At 37.8% G+C, this 13,405-nt stretch overlaps 1 pseudogene; it reads right to left on the bottom strand.

The window, feature by feature from the left end:
• Positions 1-12,353: 12,353 nt before the first annotated feature.
• On the bottom strand, positions 12,354-13,170 carry LOC116866739 (annotated as a pseudogene).
• Between the last annotated feature and the right edge of the window lie 235 nt (positions 13,171-13,405).

The raw sequence follows: 13,405 nt of genomic DNA, 5'->3' as shown, positions 1-13,405 counted from the left end.
GTCGTTGAATGTATGCAACGGAAATCGAGGCTTGGAGCCAGGTCTTAATGCTTCCCTCTCAGAAAAAAATTATCCGAGAGTTTCTTGGGCCCTGCATGGATGATGAGAAGAAACACCGGATTCAATTCCAAATATGAGCTAGGAAGCCTGAAGGACTCTGAGGCACTTGAGGTCTCCCAAACAGACCAAAGTTTACCCCTACCGTAGAAAAAAAGAAATGACGTGAGAGAAAAAAAAAATCTTTTGTAATTTATTTAAAAATAGAAGCTCTTGGACTTGTCAGGTGATTTCCCTTCTCAAATCAGCACCTTCTCTCTGAGTGCCTAGCAGTGTTAGGCGCTGGTCAAGGAGGTCAGGATCCTAAATATAAGAGAATGGGTGGTGCTCTCAGGGAGCTTACCACCTCCTTGAGGATGTAGCCTCGGTGGCGGCGTGGGAGAAGCTAAATAACCATGCGTAAATAAGTCACCACACCAGTAGACGCACCATTGCCTAATGAATACAACCACCTCCCCTATGATGTTTCTTTTCTTTACTTGGGATGCACTCCTCCACTTCTCCGCTAGATGGCAGATGGACAGTTCCAGGCACTGTGTTAGGCCCCCAAGGCACAGATGACTCAGCTAATCTCTGCTTGCAAGAGATCTACAGTGTGCCAGACACCTTCGAGAAAGAGTGGACATTATGGGAAAACATGCTAGAGAGGGAGGATTGGATTTAGTGAGCTGACCGTCTGGTAAGAGAAGATTTTTTTGGTAACAAAGGGGATGGAGGAGAGGAAAGGAGCTCATTTATTGAGGGTCTGTTATGTCCCAGGTGTTTCACATGTATCTATTGTATTTATAGTACACAGCAATCCCAGTACACTACCATTTTGCCTTTTTTGAAAGAGAAGACGAAGCTCAGATGAGTTAAGTGGTCTCCTCAGTATCGAAATAATAACAAGTGGTTATTAAGAGCTGAGATAGAAGTCTGGAACTTTCTGTCTCTTGGTAATCCTCTGGCCACTACCATTGTGATTTTCAAGTTGTGCTCCATAGTTCTGCAGAGATTTTTCAGGAGTTCCATCTTTAAAATGTATTTTGAAGTCTTCACATCTCTACTGAAAAACTGGTAGATTCAAGCTGTGTGGATATACAAATGTTTTCACACTGGCATTCACCCACAGCTCCCTGATGTTTCCAGAGGGACCTTGTGCAGACCTTGGAAGTAACATTCTGTTGTGATATCTGAGCGCATATCTGGACTTCTCTCAATTGTTCAAAGATTAAAGAAGTTATGGCACCTCACAGGTGTTTAAATCATATTCATGCATGCCCTGTGATGTAATGTGTGCTTGGAGAGCACAAATGAGCACCATTCAGTTAAATGCTAGTTCATAGATAGCATCGTGGTAGCTTTTTTAATACAAAAATCAGTTTCCTTATCAAGAAAATGGGAACATAATAGAATAGGGTTGTTGTTAGGCTCCAATGATGTAATGCCTTTGAATCACTTAGCATGATGTCTGGAACATAGAAGGCCTTCAATAAGGCTTAAGACTCCTGATTTTCATGATACTTATTGTATGTTTAACGCATGCTGTCTTTATTGTTCTAACAGTGCTGCGGTAACAAGTAAATATGTAATCTGTCAGTCAAGTTGTGACCACATTGCATTGGAAACCATTTTAACTCCCCTGGTACATTTGAGTGCTTGTTGTCTGTTATCTTTGTGATAAGTATGTCAGCAGCTGTTGATTGTTGTTAGTGATTTGACTTGGAAACAATAAATTATATTTTCTGATGGTGGATAATTTTAATGGAAGAATATCCTGAGATTCTAAGAGAAGCATTTTTTTAAAAGGTATCATTTGTGATCACTTCTAAGTTACAATTTTTCAATACTGTTCAACCAAATATACCCTGATTTCAGGTTTTTTGTATTCATGAAAATGGCCTCATTGTTTTCAGTTATTGACAGTATACAAAGTAAAATGTTGTAAACATGAACTTATAAAATAAATATATGCTAGCAAAATTCTGAAGTTTTTTGTTTCATGTATTGTGATTCTGTGTTAGCTGTTGCTTGAAGAAGGAGTTTCATTACCAAAAAAAAAAAAATTGATAGGTAAGGTTAGAAAATCAAACCAAAGCCAAAAGATCTTGAACTCTTCTAGAGAGGAAACCCTGAGAGCCAAGTGCTGGAATAAGGGTACTTGAGCTTTGTCTCCAGGGATGAAAGAGGGTGCAGTCCACCCATCATTGATTTCCCTTTTAAATTCCATAAAAACAACAGATGGAGGCCTGTTCCCTCAGAGACCTCAAACTCATTTTCTTGGTCAAGTTCTGTACAGATAAATTCTCCATATCTGTTCTGCCAAGAGTGAAATGACCTAGAGGTAAAACATTGCATCTTTTGGATGAAGCTGTTTTCTTTTTACCTTGCAGATGTGTAGGAGGAAAATTCCTCTTGCCATAGGCCTTTTTGAAATTTTTTTCTCTTCCACTTTTCTGCAGTGCAGTGAGGGAGGATTCATGCCTGGGCTATACACAGTGCAGAGCAGCATATCACAAGATAAGTGTCCTGAGGGCTGCCCAACACCGTCTCCCAATCACTTGAGCAAAAAACCCCATAAAAAAATGGCTGCACTTTATACTTACTGTGTCTCCAGTCCTGACCCTTGGGCATTGAGACCTCCAAGATTACTTAGCACACTGCTGAAGACAACTTTTCACCATGGCCATCAGCTTTTTCAGGCCTTAGGGTCATCTGACATCTCCACTGCGCCAACCAGTACTGCCAAGCCTCACATCCTATTGCCATCCGCCGTCCACCCCAAATCAAGATTCTGATCATCAGTCTCATCTTTGTCTCCTGTCCACGCTGCACTGTGTTTCCTTGCAGTGCTGATCTTCAGGGTCATCCAACATGCCATCCTGATACTCATGATGTCCTAGACAAACTAGCCTATATCATCAGAGTCCTTGCAAAATTCCCTGGCACCATATTCCTTCATTGAACTCTGGTCCTCCTGGTAGCCTGCTGCCCTCATGTCTCTTGAGTGGAAGCTGCTCAGTCTCCCACCTCAGGAAAGATTGGAGAGTGCTGGTCGGGCTTCTTCCAGTTCACCATCCTTACCTTCCCACTTGCAAATGCATTTCCTGGCATAACTGACTCCCTCTGCCCCACCACTCGCTGTAGGTCAGTCCTGGCAAGCCTAGACAGAGGATTGGCAAAGCAACCTGACGTGGGAAGAGCCTATTTAGGATGGCACCTGGCCAGATGTTATCTCTAGCAAGAAAAAGTAGGAAGAGAAAGAAAATGAATGTAAGCCGTGTCTAAGGGAGTCCTCCAAGTCAAGACTGGGAAAGCAAAGATGATTGGAAGCTAGAGTTTCAAGGAGTGGAGCCTGAAATGAAACATAGAAGTGAAGTAAGAGGATCTGAGACAGTCTTGTCAAGTACACTCAGAGTTCATTTTTTGTTGACCATCAGCATAACCTTTGAATGGTCTAAAGACTCATGATCAGAGCAGACATCTCTCTGAACTCCTTTCTTTCAGGGTGGGCCAGGAGCTCCTCTAGTTAACTCAGGGAAGACTTCTACTCATTTGAAAGTCTCCTAGGCCTGGGGTGCAAGATGGTGTCCAGAGATGGGCTTCCTAGAAACTAGCCTCCCCACAGTAGCAGGCTCTGAATTTGTCCCTGGTCCTGACCTGCATTACACAGCCTTCTGCTGTACCCGAGTGGCCCTTGTTATCCCAGATGAACATTTTCTTAAAAACTAGAGTAACTCTGGAAGTGAATGCCAAAATCAATTCGATCATAAGGAAAAAAAGGTGTAGGATTTCAGTCTGTCTTTCAGGACACCAGCTGGAGCTGCCCATTAATTGTGTGGGGTGCTTAAAACAGCAGCTGAGGCTTTTTCCCAATCTACCCCACCCCTACCCACCCTTGTAGGGAAAGGTTAAGCAAAGGGAGGTGATACCCAAACTGTGGGTGGTGCTGAGGCTAGGAGCTGAGGCAGAAAGTTCCCAGAGAGGGCAGGGAAGGCTCACCTCCAACCCATCCTGTCCCAGACCTGCCCCTGCTCGGCACAGCCTAAAGGCAGTTCTGCTGAAGGCCCTCCATGTCTTCTTGGTACAACAGCTTTCCCAATTAATTCAGCTTCTAACACAGCTTTCTTGAAATAACAGGCAATTGTCACAAAAGTAAACTTTCTTTTTTTCCAGCTTTATTTAAGGTATAATTGACAAGTAAAAATTGTGTGTATTTAAGGAGTACAATGTGATGTTTTGATGTCCTTATGAATTGTAAAATGATCCCCACAATCAAACTAATTAACACGTTCATCACCTCACATGGTTACCGTGTGCGTACATGCACGCATATGTGTGGTGAGAACACTGAAAATCTACTCTCTGCGAATTTTAGGTACACAGCACAGTATTATTAATTGTAGTCACCGTGTTGTACATTAGATCTCCAGAACTTATGTATCCTGTATAAGTGAAAGTTTATACCCTTTGACCAGCATTTCTCGTTTCTCTCACCTTCCAGGCCCTAGTAACGGCCATTCTACTCTCTGCCTCTATGAGTTCTACTTTTTTTGATTCCTCGTGTAAATGAGATAATGCATTATTTGTCTTTCTATGTCTGGCTTATTTCACTTAGCATAACGTCCTCCTGGCTCACACATGGCAGGATTTCCTTCTACAAAAGTAAACTTTATATTGTAGGTGAACATAAGAAAGACAGTGGAAACCAGGTTGAGGAATAAGGGTCCTAAGGGACATGGAGTTCTGTTAATTAACAATCACATTGCATTCCCCAGTAAAATCCCATACAAGGAATGGCAAGCCTCTGATGATTTGTTGAACTTAGGAACCCCCACTATTCCAAATAGTAGCTAGTGGACATTTTAAAGGTTTTAAATAGAAAGCTTCTACATGAGCCTAAGACAACTGTAAAAGTCTGGGGCTAGATGTGCTGCCATCTTGGGAAAAATATCTAACAACCCAGAATTGCCAATTACTGTTTCAAATTGCAGGGTGATTCATGGGTCTAAAACTAAGGTAGTGCTCCTTTGTGATTGATAATATAGATACATTTTGGTCCTCCAGACACAGTTTCTTGCTTACAGCTCCCCAAACCCTTGGAACTTCCTAAGTGATAAGAACAATGGGAGCATCATTTGTTCTATTTGGTCTCAGTGTCCTCTGTTCCTTAAGTGACTTCAGAGCCACAGAGGTGAAATGGGTGTCTTACTATTCACGACAAGCTTCTTTCAACCACTGGGTTTATGTTAATGATGCAATTTTGAACCAACCATGGATAGAGGGTTGGTCCCGTCCTCTGATTTCCAGTCAGGGGAGAGGGTACAGGAGGTTGAATCAATCACCAATGGCCAAGGATTAATCAATTGTGCCTAAGTGATAAAGGCTCGGCAAAAAAAGAAATGGAAGGGGTGGGGTTAAAAGACTTTCCAGGTTGATGAACTGGAATGCATCCTTATGCCAAAAACTTCAGATACAGAGTGAATTCCTTGGCTACAAATATCCAATAACAGTGTGAAGCAGAATCACAAAAGGACTCTTTGAAAGTGAAATGTGACCCTGGCCACATATATGATTACATGGCCCCTTGTCTTAGAAAACTTGAAAGAAAAAAACCTGCCTCTGGCTTGATATAATTTTCTAGGGTGTTTAGGCCAGGTATCCTCCTGTGTATTTTGTGTTAATTACCCAAGCCAACCTGAATACCTAAAGTTGACTGTGCAGAAATCCCATTTCTTTTCCCTGTACTGGACAAGCCCAGACAAGATTATCATAAGTTCACCCCAAACAACCACCATCATCATAAAAGATTAATTATGCTAAAAAAAGTAATTATCATAAAACCTGTGAAAAGACAGCTCGTTATTTTTTAAATATTAATATTGTCATATATGTGAGTACTTATAGTATAATACTACCCTCACATATATTTTGGTTCTCCCCAATAACCTGTGACATAGATGTTTTCTGAGACATTTAACATAATTTCCAAGGTTGTATAACTATGAAGTAACTGAAGCAGATGAGAAACTATATATTCTAATTTCATATCCCATGGCCTGTCCAGTAGGTATTTGGTAATCTCAAGATCTATACAGCCTATAAAATGTTATATGTTTAAGCCTTCTACAGGCACCTCAAACCTAAATTTTGCTTCAGTTTGCTAGAATGTACCAATGAAGCCAACAGGACCTGGAGATTGATTTAGGGAAATGTCTTAATTATTTTATTATTTTTAAGTAGGCTCCATGCCCAACCTGGGACTCAAATTTAAAACCCTGAGATTAAGAGTCGCGTGCTATACCAATTGAACCAGCCAAGAGTCCCTAGGGAGAGGTTTTATTACAAATTCAAGCCATTCCAATTTTCTATTTTTTATTGAGTCAGTTCTGGCAATTTCAAGAAATTCATGCATTTCATCTAAGTGATCAAATTTATTGTCAAAAAATTTTATTGTCACAATAAATGTATTGCTCATAATATACCCTTTGTATCCTTTCCAAGACTGTAGGAGCCTTAGTATTCCCTCCTCCCCCTCCCCACTTTCATTCCTGACATTAGTATTTTACATCTACTCTTCTTCCCTTGATCACCCTAACTAGAGGTTTGTCAGTGTTATTGACTATTTTAACAACACAACTTTTGGTTTTACTGATTGCTCTATTTGCTCATTTTCTATTTCATAGATTTCTGCTTTTGTCTTAATTATTTTCTATCTCCTTACTTTGTGCTTAATATCTTTTTTCTAGCTCCTTAAGGTGGAATATAAGTATTGAAAGCTACAAATTTCCTTTTATAAACTGTTTGCCTGCATTTCACAACTTTTTATACATCTTTATTAGTAGTCATTTCAAAATATTTCCTACTTTCTCTTGTGATTTTTTCTTTGATTTATGAACTACTTAATAATATGTTGCCCAGTTTCCAATATTTGGGGTTTTTCAATCATCTTCCCATTACTGATTTCTCATCAAATTCTCTTGTGGCAATGGAATACACTCTGTGATTTCAAAGGTATTGAGACTCAGCTTATGATCTAATATGCAGTCTATTGTGGTGAGTGTTCAATGTGCCCATAGAAATAATGTGGACACTAGTATTGAAGCTTATACATTTTGTTAACCTTCAAAATAAAACTGCCAGTTATTTTACCAACAAAAATAGGTTTATTCATGAATAGCTGAGAATTTCAATCCAGAACAAGCAAGCTACTGCTAAACCATGGACAAGTCCCAGAGAACAAAGGAAAGAAATGCTTTTTTACAGAGAAAAGGCAGAGTTGGGAGAGACTGTTATAAACTAAAAGTCCATTGGAATAAACTGGGAGTTCAAAATATCATCACTTTTCATTGGCTGAGCTGTGACTGTCTCTCACTGGCTAGACTGTTACCAGGGTAGGAAGAAATCTTTCTTCCTCTTGCTAGGATAATAGTACCATCGACTTGCAAGGTCTGTCTTTTCCTTTCGGATTTACAATTGACAACAAGGGCTAGACATGACAGCTCCCCCTGTTAGCTTCCCGATGCCATTCTAAATGAATTTTCTTTTTATTGATTTTTACAGTTTTAACTAAATCAAGTTGGTTGAAAAGTTTGGCAGTTTTTTAAATTTTCTTACTCAACTGTCTACATGCTTTATGAATTACTGAGAGGAGTATTACAATATCCAATTATAATTGTAGATTTTTCTATTTCTCTCGTTTAGTTCTTCCAGTTTTTGCTTCTTTTTTTATCTCTTTTGCATATGGATATCCAATTGTTCAGGCACCATTTGTTGAAAAGACTATCATTTCTACTAAATTGCCTTTAAAAATCATTGTCAAAAATCAGTTGGCCATATATGGAGGTGCTTGTTTCTGTACTTTATTGTATCCTATTGATCTGTTTGTCTATCTTGGCATCAATACCCACTGTTATGTTTACTGTAACAATATAATGTCTTGATGTCAAGTAGTATAAATTCTCCAATTTTGTTCTTTTTCGATGTTGTTTTAGCTATTCAAGATCCTTTGAATTTCCATGTGAATTTTAGAACCAACTTTTCAATCTCTAGCCAAAAAGCCTTCTGGAATTTTGTTTGGATTGTCTTTAATCTATAGATCAATGTGGGGATAATTGCATCATGACAATAGTTAACCTTCCAATATACCAATAGGTGTATCTCATTTATAGGTCATATTTTTTTTATAACAAAGGTTTGTAGTTTTGAGTATTGATGTCTTATGCATATTTTGTCAAATATAATCATAAGTATTTCATTTTTAATGCTATTGTAAGTCATCTTGTCTCTTAATCTGTGTCCTGCAACCTTGTTAAACTCAGTTTTCAGTTTTAGTAACTTTTTTAAAAAAGGTTTTATTTATTTATTTGCGAGAGAGAGAGCATGAGCAGAGGGGAAGTGATGGGGGAGAGGGAGAAGCAGGCTCCCTTGGGGCTCAATCCCAAGACCTAGACCGTGACCCAAGCTGAAGGCAGATGCTTAACCAACTAAACCACCCAGGCACCCCATAGTCACTTTCTAAAAGATTTCATGGGAGTTTTTAACTGTTTAACTTCTTTCTGTTAAAGAAAACTGTTTAACTTCTTTCTTTCCAATATGAGTATAATTTTATTTCTTTTTCTTGCCTAATGGCACTGGCTAGAACCTACCAGTACCATATTGAATAAAAGTGGTGAGAACATTATTGTCTTGTTCCTGATTTAAGGGAAAACCATTATTTTTTACTATTAAGTTTGATGGTAGTGAGGTTTTTCATAAATATTTGTCATAGGTAGAATTTCTAAAATGGCTTCCCAAAGATGTTCTTCCTAATCCTTTGAAAATCTGATTATACAACTACCAGAGCATGTATAAAAGTAGAATATGACCCAAAACTTCTGCAGCAACTACCCCCAAGTAGTCAGCACTTGGTCAATAACTGCCAGTTTCCCTAATTAGTTCCCACTTCAAACTTAAAAACAGTAAGAGAAAGACAAATATGTTCCCCTAAGAAGCCACACAGGATGTCTTGCTTCTATTTAGCCAAGTCCAGGTTTCCTATACCAAAAGTCTCCAATCAGAGTGTACTCTAAGCCTTCTCTTTTTCCACTATAAAGTCTTCTGTTTCCCCAGTCTGACTTTGAGAGTCTGCTAAACGCAAATGATGGTGTCTGCCCACCCTGCAAGGGCTAAGTAAGTAGCTTTTGTTTGTTCTTATTTGGGTAGTCTTCATTTACTCCCATGACCTGGAACCTGTGAATATAATGAGATCTCAGTCCTGCAATTATGTCATGCTATATGACACAATTGACCTTAAGAGAGAGATTATCTATGGGCCTTATCTAATCATATGAACCCTGAAAATTAGAGACCTTTATGGACCAAAGACCTTAATAGACACTTACCAAAGAAGATACCCAGATGATAAGCTTGTAAAAAGAAAAAAAAAAATGTGCCCCAACTCTCCCAACTCCCTGTGGCTCTCTCTCTCTCTCTGGTTTTTTTTTTTTTTTTTTTTTTTGGTCTTTGGTTTCCTTTTGGTTTATTTCTATTGCTGTGTCTTCTGTTCATTAATCTTTTCTTCTGCAATAGCTAATCTTTTACTGACCTTTTTAATTTCAGTTTATTTCTACTTTTCCATCTATAGAAATTTATTTTGGGTCTTTTTTTAATATCTTGCATATCTCCACTTATTGTGCTTAAATTTTCTTCTAGCTTCTTAAACATATGGAATACGATCCTAATAATTGTTTTAATGATCTCTTCTAATTCTATCTGATGAGTCATTTGGGTCAGTTTCAATTTATTTTCTTCTCATTGTGAGTCATACACTTCTAGTTCTTTGTATGCTATGCATGGTGATTTTTGCAAGATTTTGTGAATTTTGCCTGTTGGATAATTTTTTAATCCTATAAATGTTCTTGAGCTTTGTTCTGGGATATGGGCAAGTTACTTGGTAACAGTTTTATCCTTTTGATCTTTACTTTTAAACAGTTAGACAATACCAGAAGAATAGAATTTAATTGAAGTCTAATTTTGCCCAATACTGAGGCAAAACCTTTAGAAGTACTCTACCTAATGCCCCATAAATTAAGAAACTTTCTACTCTGGCTTGTGGGAACAAGCACTATTCCTGGACCTGATATGAGTACCAGGAGGACTGTTCTCATCAGTCCTTTGAAGTGATTCTTTTCTTTGCATTATTTAGTTTCTTCACACACATAAGCTAATCAGTAGTTAGCTGGATCCTTAGGGGAATTTCTTCAAATCTCTGAAATTCTTACTGTGTGAAAGCTATCTTATTTCCAATACTCTGGCTTATAAATTACATGAATTGTCTTTGTGCTCCCACCTCCATGTATTTAACTCAGGGAACCCACCAAGTTCTACCTGGTTCCTTCTCCCTGCACTACAGTTGAAATTCTCTTCAGGCAGCAAGCTGGGGCAATTATGGAAGTCACTTCATTTGTTTCCTCATTCTCGGGGATCACTGGCCTTTGGTATCTGATAGTCAATATCCTATGAACTGTTTTTTCATATTTTTTTTCTCGTTGTTTCAGACAAAAAAAAAAGTGTAAATCCAATTCCTGTTCATCCATCTTGGTTGAAAACAAGTCTTCTGGGTTCAATTTTCTTTTAAACAGATTTTAAAACTAGAATAAATGTCTTTTAGATTTAATATTTTTAATACTATTCATTTTTTTGTGCTCAGTTGAGTTTCCATCTAATATCATTTTCTTTCAGTCTGAGGACACAATGGTTTCTTTAGTGCTAGTTTTCCAGCAATGAATTATCTTAGCTTGTTTATATGAAAATGTCTTTATTTTGTCTATACTTTTAAGGAATATTTTTACTAGATATAGAATTCAAGGTTTGTAATTTTTTTTTATTGTAGCATGTTAAAAACTTTTCCTTTATCTTCTGGTTTACACTGCTCCTGACAAAAATACCATGGTAGATCTCATTTTGTTCTCCTGTATATAATGCATTTTTTTTCCTCCAGTTTCTTTTAAGATTTTCTCTTTCTTACTGGTTTTCATCAACTAAGATTATAATGTGCTTTGATGTGGTATTTATTCTTCTTAGTGTTCATTGAGCTTCTTGAATAGTGCGGTTCATATTTTTCATCACATTTGGAAAATTTTAACTATTTTTTTCAAACTATTTGCTAATTCCACTCTCTTTTGGAACTCCACTTTCACATATGTTAGACCACTTTATATTGTCCTCACAGTCATTGAGAATCTGTTCTTTTTGTTCAGCCTTTTTTTTCTCTCTGTGCTTCAACTTTGAGAGTTGCTCTTATTATGTCTACAAGTTTATTAATATTTTTCTTTTGTGGTAAAAGTAAAAAATAATTGGTAAATTTTTCATGTTAGATATTTTATTTTCAGCTCTAGATGTCCATTTGCTTCCTTTTATGACTTCTATTTATTTCATTATCTAAAGTTTTCCCTTTAAATTCTTTTTTTTAAATAATGTTGTTTTAGTTATTTATTTATTTTTTAAAGTAATCTCTACACACAACGTGGGGCTTGAACTCATGACCCTGAGATCAAGAATCATATGATCTACCAACTGAGTCAGCCTCCTTTAAATACTTAAGTATGTTTATTATAGATTTTTAAAAATCTTTTTCTATTACTTCCATAATTTCTGTCATATATAGGTCAGTTTATATTTTTTTCCTGGTTATCGGTCCCATTTTCCTGCTTCATTGAATGTCCAGTATCTCTTAATGAAAGCTGAATGAGATGGCTTTGTAATACGTCGAGTTGGCTTGGCTGAGCTACACACTGCAGAGTTGTGTTTCTGGTGAAAATTGTACCCAGTTAGGATAGGGTACAAGGCATATTATCTCATGGAAGTTGGCGTATAGAAGGAAAGCAACAGTGGTTTTGTAGCCACACACACCTTTTCCAAATTATTGAATCAAACACAAATCTAGTTGGTGTTTTGAAGGAATTTTACAGATGTAATTCAAGTCCATATTCAATTGTCTCTAAGTTAATAAAAGGGACATTATTACAAGTGGGCCTGACTTTATCATTTGGAAGCCTTTAAAAGAGGGCTCGCACCTCCCAGAGCTCAGAGACTCCAAACAACAGTTGGGTCTGAAATTACTCTTCTTTGTTCTTTCTCTCTTCCCTTCCAGTCTGCTCTGATCTCTCCTTCCTGACTGTCTGCAGTATGGACTTCAGGCTCTCTTAGCCAGTTCATATAATTATGTAAGTCCTCTTCTAATAAATACACACACACACACACACACACACACACACACCCTTTTTGTTTTTTACAATCTTGAGAGGTTTTTGTTTGTTTGCTTATTTTTGTACTTTTCATGCCTTGAATTCATGGGGAATGGGTTCCAGCAGCTCTGGCTCCTCTCTCAAGTTCTCACGAAGTGTGCTTCTCTGGGTGGAGCTGGCTGGTGCTTCAGTTGAGCCTAGATATCTTTCTCTTTGACTTCCTTCTTTTTCTGATAATTTTCCTTCACACACTTCAGGAAGCTGTCTTGGCTCTTTGAGTACTTAGTATGCTCAATATGCATATTAATTCTCTTGACAAGAATCTTGCCCTTGTTTGGGGGCACCTGGGTGGCTCAGTGGGTTAAGCCGCTGTCTTTGGCTCGGGTCATGATCTCAGGGTCCTGGGATCGAGTCCCACATCGGGCTCTCTGCTCAGCGGGGAGCCTGCTTCCCTCTCTCTCTCTCTCTCTCTGCCTGCCTCTCCATCTACTTGTGATCTCTTTCTGTCAAATAAATGAATAAAATCTTAAAAAAAAAAAAGAATCTTGCCCTTGTTTGTTTACAACAATGCCAACAGCATGCTGGGTAACATTGTAGTTTTGCCCTAGTAACATTTGTAGGCTATTCCTTTTTGAACAGTGCCCATTCCCTTAATATCTACAATATCACCTTTCTTGTAGATTCACAAGTATGTGCCCACAGGAATGACTCCATGTTTCCTAAAAGGCTTAGAGAACTTACAGTGGGTGCCTCTCCTCTTTCTTTTTGTGTTGGTCATTTTGGCAAATTACTGGAAGATGGAGGTTCCAGCTGAAAGGCACACATACATATTTCTTACACACTGACCTTGAATGATGCAGGAGTTAGGGATACCAACTGCCTGTGCAGTCAAAAGTCTGTATAAAACTTTGACACCCCCCCCAAATTTAACTACTACTAGCCAATTGTTGACTGGAAGTCTTACCAATAACATAAACAGTTGATTAACACTTATTTTATATATATGTTATACACTATATTCTTACAATAAAGTAAACTAAAGAAAGCATTATTAAAAACATCATAAGAGAAAATATAGTTATAATAGTATACTGTATTTATTTTTTAAAAAAATCTGTGTATAAGTGGACCCATGCAGTTCA

Source organism: Lontra canadensis, unplaced genomic scaffold (genome assembly GCF_010015895.1).
Source record: "Lontra canadensis isolate GAN:19392208 unplaced genomic scaffold, GSC_riverotter_1.0 scaffold10, whole genome shotgun sequence".
In the NCBI taxonomy this organism is placed as follows: domain Eukaryota; kingdom Metazoa; phylum Chordata; class Mammalia; order Carnivora; family Mustelidae; genus Lontra; species Lontra canadensis.
This window is presented reverse-complemented; position numbering and strand designations above follow the sequence as displayed.